This window comes from Callorhinus ursinus, unplaced genomic scaffold (assembly GCF_003265705.2).
Source record: "Callorhinus ursinus isolate GAN/ISIS: 27379988/994484 unplaced genomic scaffold, GSC_fseal_2.0 scaffold2, whole genome shotgun sequence".
Classification (NCBI taxonomy): domain Eukaryota; kingdom Metazoa; phylum Chordata; class Mammalia; order Carnivora; family Otariidae; genus Callorhinus; species Callorhinus ursinus.
In genome coordinates this window covers 13,539,744-13,566,147 of record NW_027397064.1, presented here as the reverse complement: position 1 = coordinate 13,566,147, position 26,404 = coordinate 13,539,744, and positions in this window count along the sequence as shown.

Below are 26,404 nucleotides of genomic sequence, written 5' to 3'. Positions count from 1 at the left end.
ACATGTCAAGGATTGAGAAAAGTTAGAGCTCCTAATCTAGCCACCCTCCACCCCCCAGTTTATTGGTGGAAAAAACTGATGGGCAAAAATTCAGTTGCCTTGGTAGCTGTCCCACAGCTGATCAATCGGTGCAGAGTTGGAAAAGAACTCAGAGTCCTGAGATCCTAACTTCTCCTATTCTTTTTAATTTTCACTGTACACACACTGGTTTGTGAAAAGTAGAAGGGAAATGAAGAAATAATTTCACCTAGAAGAAACTGATAAAGGAATTCCTTCTCTATGTTAACTACGAGAAAGGTGATTTATTTATATAAATATAGAATATATTTATGTAATTTTCTGATATATATTAGGATAGATATTATATATAATTTTCCGATACATTATAAAGTTATTTCCCTGGTAAGGAAGTTTTGAAAATTCAAATTATGAAGAATGGTATGCATAGAGAATTGGCAGATTAGCCAGGCCTGAATTCCTCCTTTATTCTTCTTTTACATCATCTCAGAATGCTTGGTTTTGATGTTTAAAGTTGTTACTGCATATTTATATTGCTGCATAATGGTATTTGGATCCTTTCATATTTAAACCCTAGCACACAGGGTTAGATTTTATTCCTGAGGATTTAGATACTGACCTAGACAAGCATCTTCACCATAGAAATGGGATTTTGGCCCATAATTTTACCAGAGTTGGGTTAGTTCTTCCTAGGTTAGAATGTGTTTATTTAGTGGAACAGCTAGCTTGAAATTAGTGATCGCATTGCTGCGTCCTATTCGTCTAATCTTCCAAGGGTCTACAATATGATCTCTGACTCCGCAAGCTATACACAAGTAAACTAAATTCATACTTAAAGAATTTATTAGGAAATTTTCTTGGAGAAAAATATGTTTTCTGACAGATAGAAGTAATCTCTATGTCTTCAAATTTATTTTGTAGATGAGACCACAGAGAGAGGCAGATTTACTGAATGAGATCCATGACATCACCACCTCTTTATTCCTCAGATTCACAGTTTTTTATTATGTCAACCTAGGAATGTGGATGGGCTTCTCTGAATGGTGAGAAGCCTCAAGACATTCTTCCCATTGAACTACTAATAATAAGAAGCCCCACTCTTCAGAGCCTCTGTCTCCCGCTCTTCAGTGAGTATGGAATTGGTAAAATCTGCCTAAGTCACCCCAGCCAGATTTCAGAATTGTAGGAAAGAAGAATCCACAAATAGCTCTGGCAAATTTTTCCAGATGAAACAGATTATAGAATGCTTAACCACAGGCATTTTTAAGGTCGGATCAGAATCATTGCTATAGAAAATGTCCCCTTTCCCTGAAGCTCCCTGAGTAGTCAGAGATCCTGAGAACTTGCTGGAATCTAGAATTGTTGTCTGTTGTGAGCCATGTTTTGAGTATGTGTCCAAGTCTGAGATATTTACTCAAAACATGAGTGAAATACAGTCTATTAACTAATAAAAGGTGGAATTTTAGTAACAGGCCTAGAAAAGCTTAATAACTTTATTTGTGGAAATGCTCATAGTTGTAGGTCTAGGTGAGAATTACTGAACAAATTACTGAAAGAATTACTGAGATGACTGGTATTAAACCATTCTTGAGGTGTGGACTATGAACTCACAGAATGCATCTCCAGTTTAATTCCAAGCAGAAATCTCGGAGGATGACTCTTAGCTCTTAGTTTTTAACTCAGCAGTTTGAAGAAAGCAAAGGTACTTTCAAGAAGCCCAGGTATCCTAAACATTGTTTAGAAGACAGCCCCGGGAAAAATAAACATTTTTTAAAGATTTATTTATTTAAAAGAGAGAGAGAGAGAGAGTCTGCACGGGGTGGGGGAAGGGCTGAAGGAGAAGGAGAGAGAGAATCCTCAAGCAGACTCCCCACTGAGTGCAGAATCCCCTGTGGGGCTTGATGTCACAATCCTGAGATCATGACCTGAGCCAAAATCAAGAGTTAGCCATTCAAACAGTTGAGCCACACAGGTGCCCCAGAAGAAGAAATTATAAGAGATAAATATTTTCTTAATCAGTGGAACACTTTGTTGTTTCCTACTCATTTTCATCTTAGTCTCCTTTTTATCTGCGCCCAGATTTCCATTTGAGAAAGGCCCTTCTGCATTTTTAGCCTTCAGAGGGGTGGGACCATTACCACCCACAGCTTCAGGGGTTTGCCCTGACTGGTGGGAGCACAGAGCACTTCCCTCCCCTCAGTGGTTGGCATCTAGGTGGGTAAGTAAAAGTCCAGTTGCTGTAGAGCCCAGGCCTTTTTTTAAAATATATAATTAAAGGAGAATGAATCCCCCTCTCCCTTGCTTTCCCTTCACCCTCTTTCACTTGCAAAATAATGAGCCCTGACCTACACATGGGCAGAGGCTTTTTCCCCAATAAAATTAATTTCTCTTGAAACTGAGCTATAATGATAGGAAAGATGCTTGAAAATCTGAATACATTCTGAGATGTGTTCTTAGAATTTTCCATAGAAAATTAAAGCCTGATCCACAGTGACACATTCAGCAAGTATTTGCTTAGTGTAACCTCTTCTGAAATGGTGAGATAGATCTGAAGTGCCTCAAATCTAGGACGCTCCGGAGAGCTTGGGGTTGTTTAACATGGTGAATGTATGCTGGACGAATGCTTGGAAATGAATCACATCAGTTACTGGAGGGGCTCACAGGGTGGGTCTCCAGAAGCCTTTACTTCCAAAACCTTTGAGGCCAAAGGCTCTTGATCAAAGGAAGTATGTAATGCACTGAATTTCTTGGAATTTCAGAATTTAACCATCTGATTAGATTAACATAAGCTAAAATTTTGTATTCTATTTCAACCTCATCTAAAATGTTCTTTAAGAGGCGCCTGGGTGGCTCAGTTGGTTAAGCGACTGCCTTTGGCTCAGGTCATGATCCTGGAGTCCTGGGATGGAGTCCCGCATCGGACTCCCTGCTCGGCAGGGAGTCTGCTTCTCCCTCTGACCTCCCCCCTCTCTTTAAATCTTTAATAAATCTTTAATAATCTAAATCTTTAATAAAATCTTTAAAAAAAATTAAAATGTTCTTTAAGTTGACAATGATGACTAAAGATATGAACATGAAGAAATCTCACCACCTTGGTTTCTTCCCTACATACAATGGGATGAACAAGATTTGTAGCGTTAGGGCGCCTGGGTGGCTCAGTTGGTTAAGTGATTGCCTTCAGCTCAGGTCATGATCCTGAAGTCCCAGGATTGAGTCCCGCATCAGGCTCCCTGCTCAGCAGGGAGTCTGCTTCTCCCTCTGACCCTCCCTTCTCATGCTCTCTCTCATTCTCTCTCTCAAATAAATAAATAAAATCTTAAAAAAAAAAAAAGATTTGTAGAGTTAGTATAGGGACAGTATACACCCACTGGCTGAGTGACACAATAGAAGCTATGCATACAATCTCCTCTGATTACTAAAATTTCCTTCTCCTTTTTACTGCCTCGATAGTTATGCATGCAGCTAATTGTACTTAGAATTGCTTGTGTTTAAAAATCTCAGTAGATTTCATTTTACCCACTGACAGTGAATTCCTTGGTCCGAACTTGTCATAGAAAAGATTCCTAGAGTTCTTCCCATCCCTCTCCATCACAAAGATACGGTTTACTTTATCAACTCTTAAAATGTATGCTTTGTAACTGGTCTGAAAAAAATTCAGTAGCTCGTCTGAATGTCTAAGTGTAAGTAAGCATTCCTTAAGGACTTTGAGAGGCTTATACCAAAAATTCAAAATCTGTTTCCAAACATGAAAACACTTTGAGTTTTTCTTTTGCAATTAGTTGCCATCCTAAAATACTTGAAATAGCGTAAATTTTTACTTTTTGGGGATAGATTAGACTTTTAGAAATTTATGTTGGACTTGGTTCTAGGTTCTGAGCAGAAAGATCAATTTTTTGAGCAAAAGGGTGGTAATGCTATAAAGAACAAAGGGTGTAACGCTATAAAGAACACTATAAAGGGAGGTTAAGGGTATGTGTGTGTGTGTGTGTGCATGTGCTCATGGGCAGGGACACAGGCGTGTGCACACCCATGCTCAAAAGGCAGTTTGAAAAGTTGAGTGCTTTCTGCTAAGGCAATATCACTGCAGTAAACACACATATTCCCAAGTTTGAAGAGCACAATACTCATTTTTGTTAAATTTCTTATAGCTAAAAGAGACAACTTTATCATTATATAAATATATTAGGTATGTGGGACACCTGGGTGGCTCAGTCAGTTGAGCGTCTGCCTTTGGCTCAGGTCATGATCCCAGGGTCCTGGGATCAAGTCCCATTGGGTTCCCTGCTCAGTGGGGAGCCTGCTTCAACCTCTGCCTGCCGCTCCCCCTGCTTGTGCTCGCTCTCTCTCTGACAAATAAATAAATAAATCTTTAAAAAATATATATATTCTGTATGTAAGAAAAGCACTCTTACTATAAGTTGATCAGATTGTTTACTTTACTTAACTTTTATTTGTATTGCCTCTGCATGTCTAGTCTATCTTTTCTATTTTAGGGCCTTGAGGGCACATGCATGCATGTATAAATCTTTGTATAGGCTCTGCTGTAGCAGAGTGTGGAAATAGTTGGTCACCAAGTTTTCTTGATAATTCTTATGATAGGTCTGTGCAGGACTTTTCATTTCTAATTATGGATTATTTAAGGTAAATACTTAGACACCTGTAAATCTTCAATTATTTCATATTTAATTAACATTTGGTTTCTGATTTATTCCAGTCAAGAGTCTATATTTAGATACCTAATTACTCACATAAAGGGCTTTACCCTAGTGTGTGAAATATCAAAGTTTAGACTTTTTAGAGTAATAAAATAAGGATTTTTGATGATCTTATCAACCTTGTAGCAAATCTGAGTGGAGACCAGCCAGATATCAGAAGTTCCTGAAGCAGATTCTCTTGAACTTCTCATTTTTAAAAGTTGATTAGTGAAAATCTTACATGAAGAACAAAAGCATTAAAACATAAGCCAGATTATTAAAACAATGAAACATATGAGCAATTAAAGCTACAGTTGCAATTTCTGAGGAAATGGATTCTAGTCTTTAAAACAGGAACACCATGGCTTCATATCACTTACATGTATAATAGAAATTAATGCTGAAAGGGAGGGCTGCAAATCAATTGTTATAAAAATGATACAATGTCAACAAGTTTACCCCTAGCTTCTTCAAGGATGGTTTCTGAATTCCTTCACCTTGATAAATATATTTTTCCATATTGTCTTTTTAGGATAATAATGAAATTAGAATTACAAGCTAAGATTAGAATCCTGTACCCTCTTATACAAGGCTAGAACTGTATAGCACATGAATTATAGCCTTATTCTGCTTATTGCTCTACTATCTCATTAATTTTATTTTGTATACCTTAGAAAATGTTTATTATAAAATATGTCATTCTATCATTTATAATTGATTAAATAAGCTGTCTGAGGTCATTACTTCAACAATTGTGCATCTGACCCTTGATCAAAACTCAGAAACATAAGAAAACATGGAAAACATCTGACCAAAGATGACTTTGCATCGTATTTTTTTGCCATTGCTGCCTGCAATGAAATTAACCAGAAAAAAAAGTCAATTTTGAATTCTAGTTTTCTTCTTGCAAAGAATTTATTTCTTGTATCTTAGCATCTTTACCATAAGAATCTCAATTCATTTTGCAAATACCAGCTGTGATGTATTAAGGATTTCTTGTAGAAGGAAAGATCATAAAAGGGTGATCTTTAGTGTTAGAGTCAGTGTGATAGTGAAAAGAAAGCCATTGACCCATTGACCTTGGAAAGTTCTTAAGCTCTTTTTTTTTTTTAATTTTTTTAAAAGATTTTATTTATTTATTCATGAGTGACAGAGAGAGAGAGAGAAGCAGGCTCCCAAGGAGCAGGGAGCCTGATGTGGGACTCGATCCCAGGACCCTGGGATCATGACCTGAGCTGAAGGTAGACGCTTAACCATCTGAGCCACCCAGGCGCCCAGTTCTTAAGCTCTTTGAGTATCAGTTTCCTTTTCTGTTAAAATGGGGGTTTCTGTATCTCACACACAGGATCTATGAGGATTGCTTCAATAATGCAAATAAACCACCAGGCCCATGAAACATAGTTGGTGCTTACTAAACTTTAGTTTCCATCCTCTTCTTTAGGCTTCTCATCTCTCTTGCTTTTATTTAACCTGTATCTGGGAAGCTACCAGAAAAAGCATATAGTAATCTGTAGCACACAGAATTTAAATCCCATAACATTGTTTCTGTTAATGAAGAAGAGGAAAACTACAGGGAAATATTCCTCACCTGTGGAGACGGGGTAAGTGAGTTGCCCAGATCACCCAAGACTTGTGAGAAGGTGGATAACAGGAACTTCATCACCAAGGATGGGAGTGAAAATTGATATAATGACTTTGGGAAGTATTTCAGTTCAGAATTAACCTTTTTTTTTTTTTTTTTAGGTCTTGCTTTCCCTAATGTCAAGATTTTCAACTTTAGATAGTTTTTTAAAAATACAAGTAGAGAAATATAAATGCTTTTGAGAATAAACTTCTACTAATTAAGAGTTTCAAATGGACAGGAAATGTAGGTTTTCCTCATACAGAAATGTTAATTTTGTAAAGTGTCATTTTTTATAGATAAAACAGAGTTTTACATTGGGAAATAGATGTCTTCTTATTGAACTTCTTCTCAAGGTATACAGACACAAGCTCAAGTTTGTTTGTTTCTTTCTTAAAGATATTTATTTATTGATTTGAGAGAGAGAGAGAACAAACAATGGGGAGGGGCAGAGGGAGAGAGAGAGAAAGAGAGAGAAGCAGACTCCCCGCTGAGCAGGAAGCCTGATGCGGGGCTCGATCCCAGGACCCAGAGATCATGACCTGAGCTGAAGGCAGCCACTTAACCAACTGAGCCACCCAGGCGCCCCACAAGCACAAGTTTTATCCACAAATCCTGACCTCAAACTTCACACAGTCTTCATATAGGAGCATGGCAGAAAATATGGTCTTTCATACTCTAATGGCATAAAAGTCTGCTTAATTATTTTTGTTTGTTGTTCAGTCCTTCAGGTGCCTGGGTGGCTCAGTCAGTTAAGGGTCTGACTTCAGCTCAGGTCATGATCTCAAGGTCCTGGGATCGAGCCCCACAAGGTCCTGGGATCTAGGGGAGAGCCTGCTCTCCCTCTCCCCCTGCTTGTGCTCTCTCTCTCTCTCTCTCTCTCTGTAAATAAATAAATAAATAAATAAATAAATATATATATAAACTCTTTAAAAAATGCTATTGGTATTTTGATAGAGATTGCATTAAATGTGTAGATTGCTTTTTGGTAGTATGGACATTTTTAACAATATTTTTTCCTCCAATGCATGAGCATGGACTCTCTTTCCATTTGTTTGTGTCATCTTCAATTTCTTTCATCAGTGTTTTATAGTTTTCAGAGTATAGGTCTTTTACCTCCTTGGTTAAGTTTATTCCTAGGTATTTTATTATTTTTGGTGCAATTGTAAATGAGACTATTTTCTTAATTTCTCTTTCTGCTGATTCATTATCAGTACATAGAAATGCAACAGATTTCTGTATATTGATTTTGTATCATGTGACCTTACTGAATTTATGCATCAGTTCTAGTAGTTTTTTTGGTGGAATCTTTAGGGTTTCCTATATTTGGTATCAAAATGTCTGAAAATAGTGAAAGTTTTACTTCTTCCTTACTGATTTAGATGCCTTTTATTTCTTTTTGTTGTCTGATTGCTGTGGCTAGGACTTCCAGTACTATGTTGAATAAAAGTGGTGAGAATGGACATTCTTGTTTTGTCCATGATCTTAGGAGAAAAGTCCTTAGTTTTTCACCATTGAGTATGATGTCAGTTGTTAGTTTTTCACATATGGCCTTTATTATATTGAGGTATGTTCCATCTAAACCTACTTTGTTGAGGGTTTTCATCACGAATGGATGTTGTACTTGTCAAATGCTTTTCCTGCATCTATTAAGACGATCATATGGTTTTTATCCTTTCTCTTGTTGATCTGGATGTTGCATCACGTTGATGGATTTGTGAATATTGAACCACCCTTGCATCCCAGAAATAAATCCCACTTGATCATGGTGAATGATTTAAGGTGTTGTTGATTTAGTTTGCTAATATTTTGTTGAGGATTTTTACATCTATGTACATTAGAGATATTGGCCTGTGGTTCTCTTTTTTTTGTACTGTCTTTATCTGGTTTTAGTATCAGGGTAATACTAGCCTCAGAATGAATGAATTTGGAAACTTTCCTTCCTTTTCTATATTTAGAATAGTTTGAGAAGAACAGGTATTAACTCTTTTTAAAATTTTTTTCACTTTTATTTATTTATATATATATTATTATTATTTTAGAGAGAGAGTGTATGTGAACAGTGGGGTCAGGGACAGAGGGAGAGAATCTCAAGCAATCTACGTGCTGAGTGTGGTGCCCAAAATAGGGCTTGATCTAATGACTGTGAGATCATAACCTGAGCCAAAGTTGGATGCTTAACAAACTGAGCCACCCAGGTGCCCCTTAACTCTTTTTTAAATGTATTAGAACTCACTTGTGAAGCTGTCTGGTCCTGGACTTTTGTTTGTTGGGAGGTTTTTTTTTTACTGATTCAATTTCATTCTTGGTAATCAATCTGTTCAAATTTTCTATTTCTTCCTGATTCCATTTTGTTTTTTAAATATTTTTAAAAATTCATTTATTTGAGAGAGAGAGAGCAGAGCAAGCATGAGAGAACATGTCTCGAGGGGGTTTTAAGGAGGGCATGTGTTGTGATGAGCACTGGGTGTCATATACAACTAGTGAATCATTGAACACTACATCAAAAACTAATGATGTACTATACAATGGCTAACCGAACATAATAAAAAAATGAGTGGGGTGGGGAAGGCAGAGGGAGAGCGAGAAGCAGGTTCCCTGCAGAGCAGGGAGCCTGATGTGGGACTTGATCCCAGAACCCTAGCATTGTGACCTGAGCCAAAGGCAGACGCTTAACCATTGAGCCACCCAGGAGCCCTCTTGATTCCTATATTGTCTATACTGAGTTGATGGTCGCTTAAGCTTAAAGGCAATCTAAAAGCACTAAATTTTTATTTCCCCCTCAATGTTTTAGATATATGGTGTCATAATTTACATCCTTTCAGTTTGTGAATCCCCTGACTTTTATAGATATACTTAATTTTACTGCTTTTGTGCTTCCTACTTTTCTTGATTCTGCTTATTGTCTTTCCTGTCCACTCAAAGAGTCCTTTTTAACATTTCTTTTAAGCTGGTTTAGTCGTGATGAATTCCTTTAACTTTGTCTGGTAAACTCTTTATCTCTCCTTCTATACTGAATGATAATGTTGCTGGATAGATTACTCTTGGTCGCCGGTTTTTTTTCTTTTAGCACTTTGAATATATCATGCTATTTTCTTCTGGTCTGTACAATTTCTGCTGAAAAATCAGCTGATAGCCTCATGGGAGTTCCCTTGTATGAACTATTTTATTTACTCTTGCTGCTTTAAAATTTTCTCTTAATCACTACTTTTTGCCATCTTTTAAGTATGTGTCTTAGTGTGGACTTCCTTGGGTTGATTTTGTTGAAGGCTCTCTGCCTCCTGGATCTGGATTTCTGTTTCCTTCCTCAAATTCAGGAAGTTTTCAGCTATTAACCCTGGGAAAACTCTTGCTGAGGCCAGCCAAATTAGAGGGGTGGATCCACCAAGGCAGACACTGGACTGACCTGGCCACCCAGGCATCCCTCTGATATTATTAAATAAATCTCCTTCCCATATACCCCCAGTGTTTCTCAAACTGCTGCTTCTGTGGTGTATCCCAGTGGGGTCATTTATTGTGCTGTCTTTTGAAGGGCACAGATTCAGTTTCCTATCACCTTCTAGGTCTCCCAGAGCTGAGTTTGCTGATTTTTAAAGTTCTAGGTGTCAAGCCCTATTGATTGTAAAAATTCATGAAATCAGGCCCTTCTGGATTTCAAAGCCAAATATTATGGGGATTCAGCTTCCCAGTGCAGGTCCCTCTGTCTGCTCCTTCCCCCCTCCATGCCCACAGCATCCCTCCCTCCCACAGACAGTCCTGCAGGTCCATTTGTATCTAGATCACATCTCTGCCCTTCCTACCCTCTTCAATGTGGCTTCTTCTTTCTACATTTACTGTGGAGAGTCTGTTCTGCCCGTCTTTGGGTTGTTTTCTGGTTTATTTACACTGTCATGGGTGTTAATCTAGTTGCATACATGGGATGAGGTGAGCCCATTATCCTCCTACACTGCCATCTTTCCCAGAAGTCTGAGTTTGGCTTTTCAGGTTCCACACATAAGTGATATCATACTTCATGTGTTGTTTTTTTTCTGTCTGACTTATTTCACTTAGCATATACAGTCATTTTTTAAAGAACAAATTCCAATTACCAAAAGTTATTAAAATAGAGTTGAATGTTTTATTTGGGACTCTCAAAAAAAAAATTAAAGGAAATCCAGATTGTAGCTAAGAGGAAATATTCCCCTTTCCTGCCTCTTCCATTGTCTCACAACCTGTGACAGATAACTGACCCCCCCGCCCCCCCCCTCAGGTTCCCCTAACAGATCAGATCGTGCCTTGATGTTATTGATATTCTGTCTCTTCTCTACATTGAAGAATAGACTAGCTACATAAAATGTATTGTGTATATCTTCCTTTTTTTCAACTTGCTGGTATGGTTTGTGTAAGATTGAATTTTTTTCTTCCTTGTTGAAAATTCTTCTCCAAAATTTTCTAGACTTAGTGCTTTCTGGGAGTTGGTTTCTGACTACCAATCTAATTTATTTGTTTGTTTCTGGTTTCTTTGGGGGTTTCTATTTTGTCTTAAGTCCTTTTTGTTAACGAATATTTTTTTAAATTCTAATTTTTTTATGATTTGTAAAACACTGTACTATAGTTTTTCATAGTAATCTCATTATTTCAAAACTGTTTATTGTGTATGAGTTTTGACTCATTTTTCATTCCAGTATTGCTTATTTGTACCTCTTTCCCTCATTCATTTTTACCAGAGGTTTTCCCATGTTATATCTTTCCATAAAAACCCTACTTCAAAAAAAAAAAATAAGTGCTATTCTTTAAAACATTTTTTTATTTCATTTCTTTCTGCTATTGTGTTTATCTCTTCTACTTTATTTTTAATTACTTTGCTGTTCTTTTTCTGTTTTCTTGATTCAAATGTCTAGACCAACAATCTTCAAAACTTAAAAAGATCTATATGGAAGACAAAACGCTCTGCATTCTGTTTTTAAGTTTAGAAATGGTCAGAGGCACTTTTATTTAATTCAAACTTGTTATAAATAGTTGTGGCAGGAGACAGGAAATATCAAGCAATATTTCAGAATACTAGAAGTTGTACTGGATTTTTATGGTGGATCAGAAATAAAAACTTCAGTCTAGGATAGAAAAAGAGGAAAAAAAATATGTTTTTGTCCTTTCAGTTCAGTTATATCTGAAGTGATAAATCATAGGTATTAAGCATAAATTATCACATATTTTCTGACTTCCTACAATTATTCAAATATGCTTCAAATACACTCAAATGTAAATGTTTTTATTTTCCTTGGATAAAGACAGGCTCTGCAGTAAAACAATTTAACAACAAAAGAATTTTTATTTCTCTTATGCCGAATGGCAATGAAGAAGGAAATGTGAGGTTTGACAAGGGAGGAAAGGAAAACCCAACAGAGGAATCTATCCCATATTAAAAGCACAAGGGATAATCAGATTAGATACTACTTGGGAACTTGGCCTTAGTTGGTTAGCTAGCCCTGAAGCTGTTTGTTTAAGTCACTGGGTCATGAATTCAGTTTCCCTTATGTAACAGTGTAAGACAACCTACAGCACAACATCTGAAAAAACAAAGGACTGCCTGTTCTTATGTCATTTTTTTCATTCCCATACACAAGGTAGCCTTTATTAAACTCTATGATCAGGTTTCTAGGTTTTGTTCATGACATAAAAAAGGGAATTCAGAAAATCTGCATTTCAGGAACATTGCTTGCTAAGAGCTTTTGGAAATCAGATTTGCTGCTGATCTCTTTGAAAAATGACGTGTTGCAGGATGTACCTGCTCTCACCCAGAGGCAATGAATGTCAGTGGTTCAGGCATTGGGGTAGCCACAGGGAATGAGCAGGTAAGGCTGAGGAGGAATGGAGTGTTATCAGCATTATAAGAGTTTAAGCACACTGGTCACACTCATGTCTCAGCACACAGGGCACCTGACTGGCAGCATAAAGGATGCTTCTGGCAGCTTTGGGGATGAAGGAAGACAGCTCTCTTGGCATGGATACCCTTGATGATAAGCCTGGAGAATACAAGAACAGATAAGTCAGAGGGGCTTGAATAAGGGAGAAGGAAAATGGCAGATGCCATATTACAAACAAGAATACCTATTCATGAGCATTCTGTGGGGATTTTGTAAAATAATTGAGAGGGACTAGGAAGTCCTTTATTTGCTGGGTTTATTGTGGCCTGGGAAACATAGGCAACATATTTTGAGGGCCAAGATGATGCCTGGAAAAGGAGTTAAGTTAAGCTACTTAACATGGGTTAAGTAGAAGCTACTTCACTTAACATGGGTTAAGTAAAAGCAGCAACAGTAATAATTAGAATACCCAGCTTCTACTGACCATAAAGCTTTACATGCCTTATGTCATTTAATTTCATTTGAATCAGTAATTGAACACATGAGGTAGGGAAAAATTTTAACCTTGCTATTACAGATCATGAAGATTATAAATGTTACTTAACTTGCTTGGGGTCACATATTAAAATGCAGTATCATCCTTTGAACCTGAGGATTTCTGCCTTTGGAAGCTAAGGCTGCCTCTGCTCCTGTAGGTAGTGCTGTCTTGGGACCATGAAGGAAGCAGGAATCCAGAAATTCTTGGGGCTGCTCACTGCAACCTCAAGGGGAATTTTTGAGTGTAGGGCCTTGGAGGATACCATGAGACTAGCCTTTCTGGAAAGGGATTCAGCAGTGGGGAGGTCGATGCCCCAGGAAGCCAGGGAAAGAATGTGTGAGAAGCAGTAGCAGCTGTAAGCCCAGCCAGTAAGAACAAGGTGCATATAATGCATGGTGATACTTGCATGTGAAGGATAAGTGGAACCAGGGCTTTATGTCCCCCTAAAAGTGAGGTTGCTTTTGCTTTGCTTTTGTTACCATCCCACCTTTGTGCATTTAGGTTTCTTGGGATCTTGCATATTTAGGGCCTTTAAGTTTCACCAGTGATCCTCTTTGGGTTGGGGTGGGACTTCTCTTTTAGTTTAGCTGCCTTAGTTACACATGTCCAGTGTGCCAGAGATGGACCTTCACTTGGATCCGACGTTCCATGTCAGCCCAGGGCTCATGAACCAAGCATAACAGACAATGAATACAAATCTCCATATTTCCCTTTTGCTTTGGACATATTCTTTCTTGATTTTGTACAAACCTTTTTTTTTTAAGTTTTTATTTAAATTCCAGTTAGTTAACATACAGTGTAATATTAGTTTCAGGTGTACAATTTAGTGATTCAACACTTACTTATAATACTCGGTGCTCATCACAACAAGTGCACTCCTAATACCCATCACCTATTCAACCCATCCCCCTGTCCATGTCCCCTCTGGTAACCACCAATTTGTTCTCTATAGCTGAGTCTGTTTTTTGATTTGCCTCTCTCTTTTTCCCCCCTGTGATCATTTGTTTTGTTTCTTAAATTTCACACATGATTGAAATCATATGGTATTTGTCTTTCTCTGACTGACTTATTTCGCTTAACATAATACTCTCTAGCTCCACTCATGTTGTTGCAAATGGCAAGATTTCATTCTTTTTTTATGGTACACACACACACACACACACTCTCTCTCTCTCTCTCACACACACACACCTATATATACCACATTTTCTTTATCCATTCATCAGTTGATGGACATTTGGGCTCTTTCCATTATTTGGCTATTGTAGTTAATGCTGCTATAAACATCAGGGTCTTACAGACCTTTTCAATCTTTCCTGAAAGCTAGAGTGAGATCAAGTGTCCCTACACTGTGGTTCTTTATGTTCACAACTATTTGGAAACAAAGATTTACAGAGCTACATGATCAGTGGTTGGAGAACAAACTTTCTTCTCAGAAGTGAAGATGAACCTGACTCATGGTGAAGTCTCCTCTTCCCCAGAGAAGCTGCCAGACTCAGGGGGAAATAAAAGTGGAGAATAAACGAGATAGAAATTATCTGAACACTTACTATAAGCTCAGCATTGTGATAGGTGCTTTATGTGCATTCATTTACTGGGTCTTCTTAGAAGTCCTATGATCTGGGCATTGTTATTCACATTTTATGAATGAGGACAGTGAGTCTCAGAGAGGTCAGCTGACTTCCTATCAGTTACACAGCCAGCAGGAAATAGAACTAGAATTTAAGATGAGCCTGAGTTACTCAAATCCCAGTAACTGAGTGCCCTAGAAGTGCCACCAGGCCCAGACTCCAGTGGTTGCTGTCAGATCAGCTCCTGGCCCCATCCTTACTAAGGGGGTAAATCTCTTGAAAAAGAGTGGAAGCAGTTAGAGGGCTCGATTTCATCAGGTGACTGGGTGGGGGAAGAAGGAAATCAGCAACGAGGCACAAATAACACCTTCAGTCCCTAAGTCAGCTTGCATTTTCTGTTCCTCTCTTCTGGGGTCAGTCTCATAACCGAGAGTGCTGAGAGATGGCACAGTGTACTCTAGTCAGAAAGCAGAGGATCCCTAGATGTTTCCCGGAGAACGTGTCTAAAGCTAGTTTGACTAAGAAGATTTAAAAGTCACAATTTGGAATTTACTACAGGAGAAATTGAAATTCAGATCAAAAGAATTTCCAGAGCCGGAAGAGCTCATCAATGCCCAAGAGTCCTGTTGCTCCCCCTAATGTGACATCACCGAGGTGCCTAGATTTTTTAGGAGGTGGAGGACTTACAATTATTGTCTTAGAAGTATGATTGAAGTATAATTGACATACAATCTTGTTAGTTTAAGGTATACATTAGAGTGATTTAATACTTTTATAGATTTCAGAATGATCCCCATGATAAGTGTAGTTACCATCTGTCACCAAAGTTATTACAATATTATTTACTATATTCCCTATGCTGTACATTATAATACCCTGACTGATTTATTTTATAACTGGAATTTTTACCTCTTAATTCACTTCCCCTATTTCACCTGCCCCTCAACACTCCCTGCTCTGGTAACCAACAGTTTGTTTCCTGTATCTTTGAGTCTGTTTCTCTTTTGTTTTGTTTTTTTGATTTCATATATAAGTGAAATCATACAATATTTGTCTTTCTGTGTCTGACTTATTTTACTCAGCACAATACCTTCTAGGTCTATTCATGTTATCATCAATGGCAAGAGTTCATTCGTTTTTATGGTTAGCTAATATTCCATACATATATCTATCTCACATCTTCTTTATCCATTCATTTATTGATGGACATTTGAGTTGCTTCCATATCTTGGCTATTGTAAATGACGTTGCAATGAATATAAGGGTGTACCTATCTCTTCGAATTGGTGATTTTATTTTCTTTGGATACATAATTGGAAATGGAATTGTTGGATCATAGGGTAGTTCTACTTTTGATTTTTTGAGGAGCCTCCATACTGTTTTCCATAGTGGCTGCACCAATTAACATTCCCATCAATAATGTACAAAGGTTCTCTTTTCTCCATATCCTCAATATTTTTTTTTATAATAGCCAATCTAAGAGCTGTAAGGTGATAGCTTTTTGTGGCTTTGATTTGCATTTCTCTGATTAATGATTTTGACCATTTTTTCATGTTTTTTGGCTATCTGCATGTCTTCTTTGGAGAAATGTCTATTCAAGTTCTCTGCCTATTTTTTAAATCATGTTGCTTTCTTTATATTAAGTTGTGTAAACCTTTTATGTATTTTAAATATTAACACGTTGTTGGATGTCTCATTTGCTAATATCTTCTCCTATTCATTAGGTTGTATTTTTGTTTTGTTTATGGTTTCCTTCACTGTGCAAAAGCTTTTTAGTTTGATGTAGTCTCATTTGTTTATTTTAGCTTTGTTGCCCTTGCTTGAGGACATTAGTCCAAGAAAAATATTTTTAAGACTGATGTCAAAGAACCTACTAACTGTTTTCTTCTAGGAGTTTCATGGTTTCAGGTCTTACATTCAAGTCTTTTATCCATTTTGAACTTATTTTTTGGTATGTTGTAAAATAATAGTCCAGATCCATTCTTTTGCATGTAGCTGTCCAGTTTTTTCAAAATATGTCTTTTCCCCATTGTATAATTGCCTCCTTTGGCATGGATTAATTTACCATATATGTATGGGATTATTTCTGGGCTCTCCATTTTACTCCATTGATCTATGTTTCTGTTTTGCACCAGTGCCATACTGTTTTGATTATTATAGCTTTGTAGTATAGTTTGAAACCAGGGAGCATAATACCTCCAACCTGCTTACTTTGTATGACTAGGGTTTATACAGCAAACTGCAAAGAAATACAGGGCAGAAATATAAATATTTGTTAATTTTTTCCACTATAGGTCTTTTAACTTGTTTTCTGGTATAGATCCAGTGTTTATCTTATTGTCAAGAAACTAACATAATGTTTGGTGCTTAATATAGTGACTGGAAATTGGTAAGAGCTTAATAAACATTTACAGATTAAATGCATTAGGAAAAAAAATTTATATTCACCTGTTCTTATATTCTTTCTCTCACTGTCTTTGGAATTCCGTTTAGCCTTTTAATGTTCTAAATGATTTTGTAAGACCTTGAATTAAAATCGTTCATCTTTAATTTTGTTGTTTAAAATTCCTTATTTCTTTAAAAAGTCCCAACAACAAGAACAGAAAGATGAAGAGTTGTGAAATAAGAGTACACAAACTGTAATTGGATGGTTGCCTTTGGAAACTGAAGTCAATAGGCAGATTGTTGTAGCTTCCCAGAGTTCAACTGTTTTTCAGGGCTGTTTTTGTTATGCTTAAGCATTTCCATCAGCCATGGCAGTGATTTTCAAAAAGTACATCTCCTCCAACACTTGTTAGCAGTCAGTTCTGCCAGAAAATCCAACTTGTAGAGCCTTTTGGCATTTCAGCCATCAGGAGGGAAAGATGCCTACCCTGTGGTTATTAATGAGGTAGCTCTTCCTGGGTACTCCTCCCCCATATTGGGCAGCATGCAAGGCATGGAGGGGAACAAAGATTTTAAAAAGGGTAGTTTCTATCCTTAGTATGTCATGACCTAGAACAAAATCCTTCATTTTCATTTATTTTCTAATCCATTCAGTTGACTTTATATTCATCTAACATTTCAACTGAGAGTCACAATAAAGGTCAATGACGAAGCTATTTTCCTTTCTAATTCAATCAGTGTCAAGAAGATTTGTAACACATTGAACTCTACTTCCTCTCTTCTGGGATGGTGAAGAGTCTTCAATTAAAGGAGGGGCCGAGGGTTTTTCCTAAAGGGGACAGAGTGTCTCTGGAGAGATCCCTCAGATGGACTGATCTACTCAGGGGCTGATTGTAACCAGTCCTTCTCAGAAGGGAGATTTGTCAGTATATACCGGGACATGCCTGGGACCTTTTTTGCTGCCTGGTGGCCAAGTAACAAAGCTCTAGTTAGCCCCCTTCTCACAGTTGAAATATTTATTCTTTTGGCCGCAGGGTGTGGATTGATTGTACTGGATAATCTGGGAGACAGTGGCTCTGCGTGAGGTAACAGTCGTAGCATTGCCAGTGTTCAAAAAGATCAGATTCCTTTCTTGATCATATGTATTCAATTTCTTATTGTATTAATCATTGGAACTCTGAAATTTCTGAACAGGAAGATGGCTTAGGGGTAACAGTCTTTTTGAAAGGGTGGCCTAGACATCTTGTCTTGAAGGTGTAGACGGTGTAATTTTTTAAGGTGCAGACTGTGTAATTTTTTAAGGTGCAGGTGATTATTTGAATGTTTATTTAGGAATGCTTTGGAGAGAGATTTTGTTGAAGGGGGCATGAGCCTCACTTCCCACCACCCTGCTCTGTCTTGCTACCATAGTTATCACAGCACAGATGACAGTCAGTACAAAACTGACAGAGGACGATTCTAATGTCAAGGTTTCCTTTATACTCTCAAGACGTGCATTCCCTCCCTCCTTCATTCTCATTCCCTGACATTATCTTTAGATGGGGATTTCTTCAACTTCTGTCATCAAAGCTGTATCCATATCCAGCTTTTTCCCTTTTAATTTGTTACCATGGAAGTTGTGCTCATTTTCTGTCAAAAACAACCCTTCCTGGGGGGCGCCTGGGTGCCTCAGTCAGTATAGTGTCTGCCTTTGGGCTTGGGTCATGATCCCAGAGTCCCGGGATCGAACCCCACGTTGGGCTCCCTGCTCAGCAGGGAGTTTGCTTCTCTCTCTGCCCCTCACCCTGCTCGTGCTCTCTCTCTCTCTCAAAAGAATAAATAAAATCTTAAGAAAAAAAACAAAACAAAACCCTTCCACCTGTGTCCTGGATTCCATCTCCTTCAGTCTCCTCTGATACTCCTTTAACTTTCTCCTTGAACTGGACCATGTGGTCTATGAATGTGTTTTAAGTTATTTGTAAATCCCTTAAAATTACTTGCAAAAAATTCTTTGTGGGTATTTTTGTTTAATTAATTTTAACTGAATTAAATTTAACTTAATTTGAATACAAGTGATATCTGCATATAGTCAAATAGTCACATAATGCTTATAAACTTACAATGAAAAAATTTTCAGTCCTTTTCTTTACTTTTCCCCAATCCATCAGTTCTACTCCAAGGGGTAACTGTTTTCAACTCTCTTAGCTAATTATTTTTTATATTCCTTCAAATTTATAAATAAAGTGCTCAAATTTTCCATTTGATAAATTTTCAACAAGAGACATTATCTTTTAAGATTCTGTTATGTTGGCTAAAGATTTAGCTCTACTAAGCCACCCATATGCCCAGTTCATCTTCCTATATCTTGTCAATACAGTTGTATTACAATTTTTGTTTGCATTATTTTGCCTTTTAAATATGATTGCTGCTTCACTAAGCTTTTTTTTTCTCATGTGAGTTAATTTTTTGAGTTCTTGAAGTTCCACTCTGACATTTGGTTGGCAGTTGTGGCATAGAATTTTTATTGAAAATCATTTGAAGGTTTAGTGCTGAGTATTTTTTTAATCTTTAGTGTACTTAAATTTCACAATATGTTTGGTGTGAATCTTTTTCATGAACTTTGCCACATTCTCACTTAACTTGTTTATGCTGAAGATCCATGTTCTTCAGTTCTGGGATTTTTTGATTTTTATTTTGTATTATCTCTTTGATAACTTCTTCCTCTTGGTTTCTCTTTCTTTTCTGGAATTCCTGTTAGATAGATGTTGGACTTTGTAATTTTAGTTTTCTAAACTTTAAAATTTTCATTATTTTTATTTTTTATCACTATTATGGGAAGTGATCTTTACCTTATTTTTAAATCCTTATATTTAAACTGTATTTTTTTTCATTTCTAAGAGATTTTCTTATTTTGTAATTATTTATTTAAAAAACTTATAGGATGCCTGGGTGGCTCAGTTGGTTGAGCGACTGCTTTCGGCTCGGGTCGTGATCCTGGAGTCCCGGGATCGAGTCCCACATCGGGCTCCCTGCTCAGCGGGGAGTCTGCTTCTCCCTCTGACCCTCCCCCCCTCATGCTCTCTATCTCTCATTCTCTCTCTCAAATAAATAAAAAAAAATAAAAATAAAAAAAAATAAATAAAAAACATAAACACACAAAGAAGTATAGAGAAAAATGAATAACACACACTGCTAATTAAAAAAAAAATCACAACAAATAGAGTTGAAATCCCTCTAAATAATTTCCTAATTATAGCACTTTCTTTTTCTTTCCAGTGGTAACTGTATTGGTCTTTATGACTGCCATGGATATTTTTTTATGGCTTTACTACATTTTTCCCTATGTATTTTATATTCTTAAACATTTTATATAAATGGCATCATATAATAACAACTGTAATGTAACTTGCTTTTTTGCTCAAAATTGTGTCTGTGAGGCTTACTCATGGTGATATATGTAGCTCTCATTTATTCATTTTCATAGAGCCCATGATATGACCGTAGTACATTTTACTGATCCGTATTCCTCTTGATGGACATTTTGGTTGTTTCTCCTTTTTTTTTTTTTTTTTTTTTGCTATTTCAAATAATGTCACCATGAACATTTTGTTCAAGATTCCTTGTGTACATCTTTAAGAGATTTCCCAAGGTTCATACCTGAAAGTGGAGTTGCTAGGCACAGGATATGCTTACCTCCAAGTTGGCAAGGTACTGCTTTAAAGATTTACTTTCCTACTGTGAAACTTTTGTCATCCCATGTCCTTGTCAACACTTAATATTGTCAGACTTTTGAATTTTCTCCCATTTAATGATTGTAAAGTTGTACAGTGTCCAATAAGTGTAGGTTTTAATTCTCATTTTTCTCATCACTAGTGACCTTAGCCATTTATATTTTCTTTTTTTAAAAAATATTTATTGGTTCATAGTCTTTGCTTTCTCTTATACTGGGTTGTATATATTTTTCATGTTGTTTGGTATGATCATTCCTTTTGCATAGCACTGTTTTTTTTCTTTATAGATGCAATATCTTCTGTTATTGCTCAGAGAATATTAATTATACTTTTGAAGTTTTCTTCTAGTTAAAATATTGATTTTACTTTTTCTGGATCTTATGTTTTTCTTTCACATTTGTGTATTTCCTCAAATATCTGGTGATCTTTGGTTATCTGTTCATATTTAAGGGTGAAGCCTACAAAACTAATGTGTGGCTCTCTGAGCTTGGGCAGAGCCCCCAAATGCAGGGTTACTTATTGACCAATTTGTCCTATTATAAGGGACTTTTATTTAGGGCCATTTAGGTTTTCCAGGGAAGCGTCCACCATTATTTGTCTTGGACTCCTGGGATATGCTGCGAACAGTTAGATATCTTAGTATGTACTGGGAACAGGGTGGATATCTTGAGATGTACTAGGAGCAGAGTGGAGAGAATAGCCCCTCTAATCAGAGTTATTCTTAGTTCTTAAGGTGATAGGCTCTGGAATTTCTTGGATTTTCAAAACTATCACTATCATTTGTGGGGTCATGGGAAAGTTAATTAGCAATATACACATCAGTCTCCTCATTTGTAAAGTGGGAATAAAATCAGTACTACCTTGAGGGTTGTTATGAGAACTAATAGATACTTAGGAGAAGTTGTAAAAACATACTTATTAAAGACCATAATCAGCAAAACAAACTCAGACATTCAGAATAATACCTCAAGAGCTAATGACCAAATCCTTACACTTTAGAGAAGGTACATGTCCCAGAGCCTCCCTACAACCACAATCATGAAAATATAACTAGTAAGAACAAATAAACACACACACAAAACCCTGGCAACTGAGAAGGTGAATGCTCATACAAACCTCAGAAAATTCCAGTTTGCTCCTCTGCTTTCAGTCTCCCCTATAACAAGCTCTCACAAGCTCCAGATTTCTCTTTTCTGGGGTGTCAGGGAATCATTGATCAGACTGCCTCAGTATCAGATTAGGCACCCAGAGCATTATCACTGAAGTCTGAGCCCCGAGCAGGGCTCTCCTAGAAATAACCAGCGCTGGCTGCCCCCCTACAGTAACTGGACCAAAGATTTCTTCCCAGAAAAAGTCTATTTACTGAAATTAACTCCTCCACTTTCCAATTCTTAACCTTTGAGCAGTTGGAAATAGATCAAAATGGAATAACTCTCTTTCTTCATAGTAAGCTGAGATCATCAAGAAGCCAGAGGAAGAAGAATTATTGCTGTTTCAGGCAAAGAATCTTAATTTGACAGGAGACATTAAGTGGATGTTGGAATTTAAGCAACTCTATCTTAACTTGTTCTGGTTTTCAGGTGAAAGATTTTATTATCTAAAAAAAAAAAAGCTAGCTTGGAGTATCTCAAATATATAATCTTAAAACCCACTTATTTGGGAGTGCCTGGGTGGCTCAGTCGGTTAAGCGGCTGCCTTTGGCGCAGGTCATGATCCCAGCGTCCTGGGATCGAGCCCCGCATCGGGCTCCCTGCTCGGCAGGAAACCTGCTTCTCCCTCTGCCCTTCCCCCTGCTTGTATTCCCTCTCTCGCTGTGTCTCTCTCTGTCAAATAAATAAATAAAAATCTTAAAAAAAAAAACCCACTTATTTGGAAATGTGCCTTAAAAACAAACAAGATATATATGGGAAAAATATGAAGTATTGCTAATTTATATTTGAAGATTTTGATAGAATATGGTTTGTTTATAATTTTTTAGCTACAGTTCAGGGTAATACCAAATGTCTAAACTGAATAACTAAAAATGCATCTAACTGTTTAAAGCAATTCCTGTTTTTCCTATTTCTCCACCTATAGAACAGTAAACTCAAAAAGAGAATTTTAACTTGTGGTAAGAAACCACACCCAAAGTAATTGGTAAGAGGATTGTGCCAGAGAATGGACTATTAAAAAAAATGTTTAAAACATTACAAAATAGCAAGATCCCAAGTTTTAGAAAGATGGGAGATTGAGTTTTCTTTTTTTTTTCTCCTGCCATACATTTATCTTAGATTTGTGGAATTTTTTGGATGGAGGTGGAGACATGCATTTAAATTGAAAAAGCTAATCCTAACAAAAAATACAGCAAAATAAAACTGGAAAAATTACTGTGTACCTAACAGCTAAAGAATGTATTTGCATGTGTGTGTGTGCGTGTGCACATATGTGAGTGTGTTACCCTGTGATAAATACAGTTACTAAAGAATGAAAAATTGGGAACTAGGGGCGTAGAATATTTAATTCCATGTCAGAATATGGATTTCTACAGTAAAAGTAAATAGCTAAGGCTTTAAGTAAATGTTTTGCAGAGTAGAATTTTAGTAAAAATGTATTACAGTTAAAGTGTTTTAGTTGAAAAACTGGTGTCTTTTATGATATGGTTCTAGAAGCACTCAATCTGGAAATGGCATGAATCTATAAAAAAATTTCTACTTATACTTTCTGGGTATGGTTTCAAAGTACAACATACACATTTTCAAGTTTTAAAAGATTTAATTATTATATTTTGATATATTGAATTTTATTTGATAAGCATTTTATTTTGAAAAATTCTGATTATTTTTTTAATGTTATTTGTCTTTAGAAAGTTCTACCTTGTATAGCACTGAAGTACTGGATATTTGTGCCTGACCAAAGGTCTCTACAAACTTGGGATTCTATACTAGGATTATCCATAATTAAAATAAGGATATTAAGAGACTATATAAAGTCTGCTTGTCCCTCTCCCTCTGCCCCTGCCCACTGCTCATACTCACACTCTCTCTTCTCTCTCAAATAAATAAATAAAATCTTAAAAAAAAAAAGAAACCGAGGCCAGCTGATTAGAACAGAGCCATGTTAGAATCACACTTCTAGATTTCTATTCTAGATCTCTTGCCACTGTTTCATGCAGTTTTATATTTCAACTGTGTTATGATGTAAGGACAAAAACCTCTCTTGGATAACAATAAAATCTCTCCACCAAACATTGCCCAAATGTCACTCAATGTTCAACAGAGAAAGCAAAGGACGTTGGTAGAGGCTTTGCTCTCATATAGACTGGGTGTTTCCAATGCGTTACTCTTCATATTTCCTCAGTGACTGCTCTCCCCTCCCGCCTCCCCATAGCAGTAGGATTTCTAGCTTGTCTCATAAAGAATCTGCAGGAAGGTTAGAGTTTGCAGAGAGACTGAGAAAAATGCTCATTACTGGGACCTGCTTGATGGATAGTTAATGACTGTGTTCAAAGAAGAATGGGTGTTACTGAAAATAGAAGGGAACAAATCAAAGCTTTGTGATCAGTGGTAAGAAAACTGATTTGTCAGACACGAAGAGATTGAATTATATACACCTTGAAATCTAAAAGCAGCTGTGGCACAATGGGACTCACGCAGTGTCTGGGGGTTAATATCACTTCCCACAAAAGCACGACAACCTGTTCACCCTCCTTGGGATCGTGCCGAGGCTCAATGCCCTTCCATGTGGGTTCTCATTCCGAGTTAGCTTTTAGACAATCTAAGCATGCAGGAAACGGGTGAATGACTTTTTCATAATTCCCCACATTTTAAGGTCCAACAAGTCCTCCAGGCTGTCATCAGTAATATCTTTTGGTCAGTATAGAAATGAGAAGTTCCACTTGACACAAAAATTGTTCTGAGAAGGTTTTATGAGCTGTGTGGATCAAAGAAATGTATTTACGTACCTCTGTAATATAAATTGACAAAAGCACTTTATTCTTCCTCTATTGATGGAAAGAAAGGAGATTGGGGAGAACACAAAGGGGATGCTGTATTGATCTCAGGACCACTTGTGGACATTACATCCTCAGATGGCAATTTTAAAAACTGCTTTGTATCCTGTTGCATGGTATGGGTTTTTAAAACGGGAAGAAAACACTTAATTGTGGTCAATGGATGAGGTTACTTTCTTTTTCTTTTAATAATTTCTAGGTTTTTTTGTTTTTGTTTCTGTTTTTAATTTTGGATGCTGCTAGGGAAAACAATCCTCCTTTCTCCATTCACAAGCCTGTCTCCTTCCAAGGTCAGTTCCTTGTGGAGAAATCTTTCTTAACCGGGGGGAACGTAGAGGATGCTTCTCCACACTGGAAAGATGATGTAAGGTGTGGTAAACACTAAGTCATGGTGCAAAGCAAAGCCAGGTTGAAAGACTGTTGTTGTTGACTTATAAGCTGGGAAAGACACTAGGTCTTGCTAAGCCTCAGTGCTTAGCATGTGTGTCTCTTCCTGGGAACTGTACCCAGTAAGAATTTCATTTGGGGAACCATCCAGGGGAAACCATGTTATACCATGGTTTGGGTGAAGTTGACTTTACCCCTGCTCTAGAGGTGAGCCATGATTAGCCAAAGCAAATGGATCAATTCCATCCTTTGCTAATTAATCAGAACCAATATAATTTGATGAAGATATTTGCTGTCCTCGAGATATTTCCTCCCTTCTGCAGCAGCTTCCAGAAGAATGTCTCTCTTCCCTTGTGCATGAGTCTGCTAGGGTTGCCGGAAAACAGTACCACAGATGGGGTGGCTTACACACAGACATTTTATTTTCTCACAGCTCTGGAGTCCAGAAGTCCAAGCTCGAGGTGTCGGCAAGTTTGGTTTCTCCTAAAGCCTCTCTTCTTGGGTTGCAGGGAGCAACCTTCTTATTGTGTCTTCACCAGGTATTTCCTCTGTGTGCACACCTCCCAGTTGTCTCTACGTATCCAAATTCCCTTCTTTTAAGGACTGTGGTCAGATTGGATTGTGGGCCCATCATCTAGGTTTCATTTTAGCCTAATTAATTCTTTATAAGGGCCTGGTTACTAAATATGGTCACATTCTGAAGTAGTGGGGGTTAGGGCTTCAATATATGGATTTTGGAAGGACGTGATTCAGCCCATCCCACTTGACTGGTATGTGTGAAAATATAAAGTCTAGAATTACTGCATTCATCTCACTATTTTGAGGAAAGTCAACCTGAGGATGAGGCTCATCCACAGCTGATTCAGCAGAATGATGAGAAGAAACCAAACCTTTGATTTATGTTATTTTAACTGCTGGATTAAACCTTGGCAGAAGCCCCGGATGCTTTCTGGACTTTTGAGTTACATGAAATTTTATGTTTCTTTTATTGTTGAAACCAATATTGAGTTGGAGTTCTGCTATGCATTCAGGACTAATAGTTTGGTCTTATAACCAGAGGATTCCTAATTCACTGTTACTTTATGCAGCTTTGAATTATTTCAAGAATGGATTCACATGGGTGGTACAGTTGGTTAAGCATCTGACTCTTGGTTTCGGCTCAGATCACGATCTCAGGGTGGGGAGATCAAGCCCTGCCTGGAGCTCTGTGCTCAGTGGGAAGCCTGCTTAAGTTTCTCTCTCCCTCTGCCTAACCCCCTACCCAATTTCTCTCTCTCTCAAATAAATAATCTTAAAAAATATTTTAAAAAATGAAGTCACATGAGATAATTTATTTAAAATGTCCAGTACAGGATTTCACTAAATCTAAAACGCCATTGAGTGTAAGGCACCCTTAAAAAATGATTGTGTACCCTTAAAAAAGGAAAGAGTACTGCCAACTAAACTGTGATATGATGATTTGTTACCACTCTGACTTTTGCATTTATACATATTAAAAGGTGCTTTCACTGTTATTTAAACATAAATTTTTATTATATAAAGTATTTTTTCCATACACAAAAAAGGAAAATAGAAGCAAAATAAATTGGCCAAGGCCCACTTAAACCTGCTCTATACCCACACTCATAGTATTTGGAATCACCTTTTCT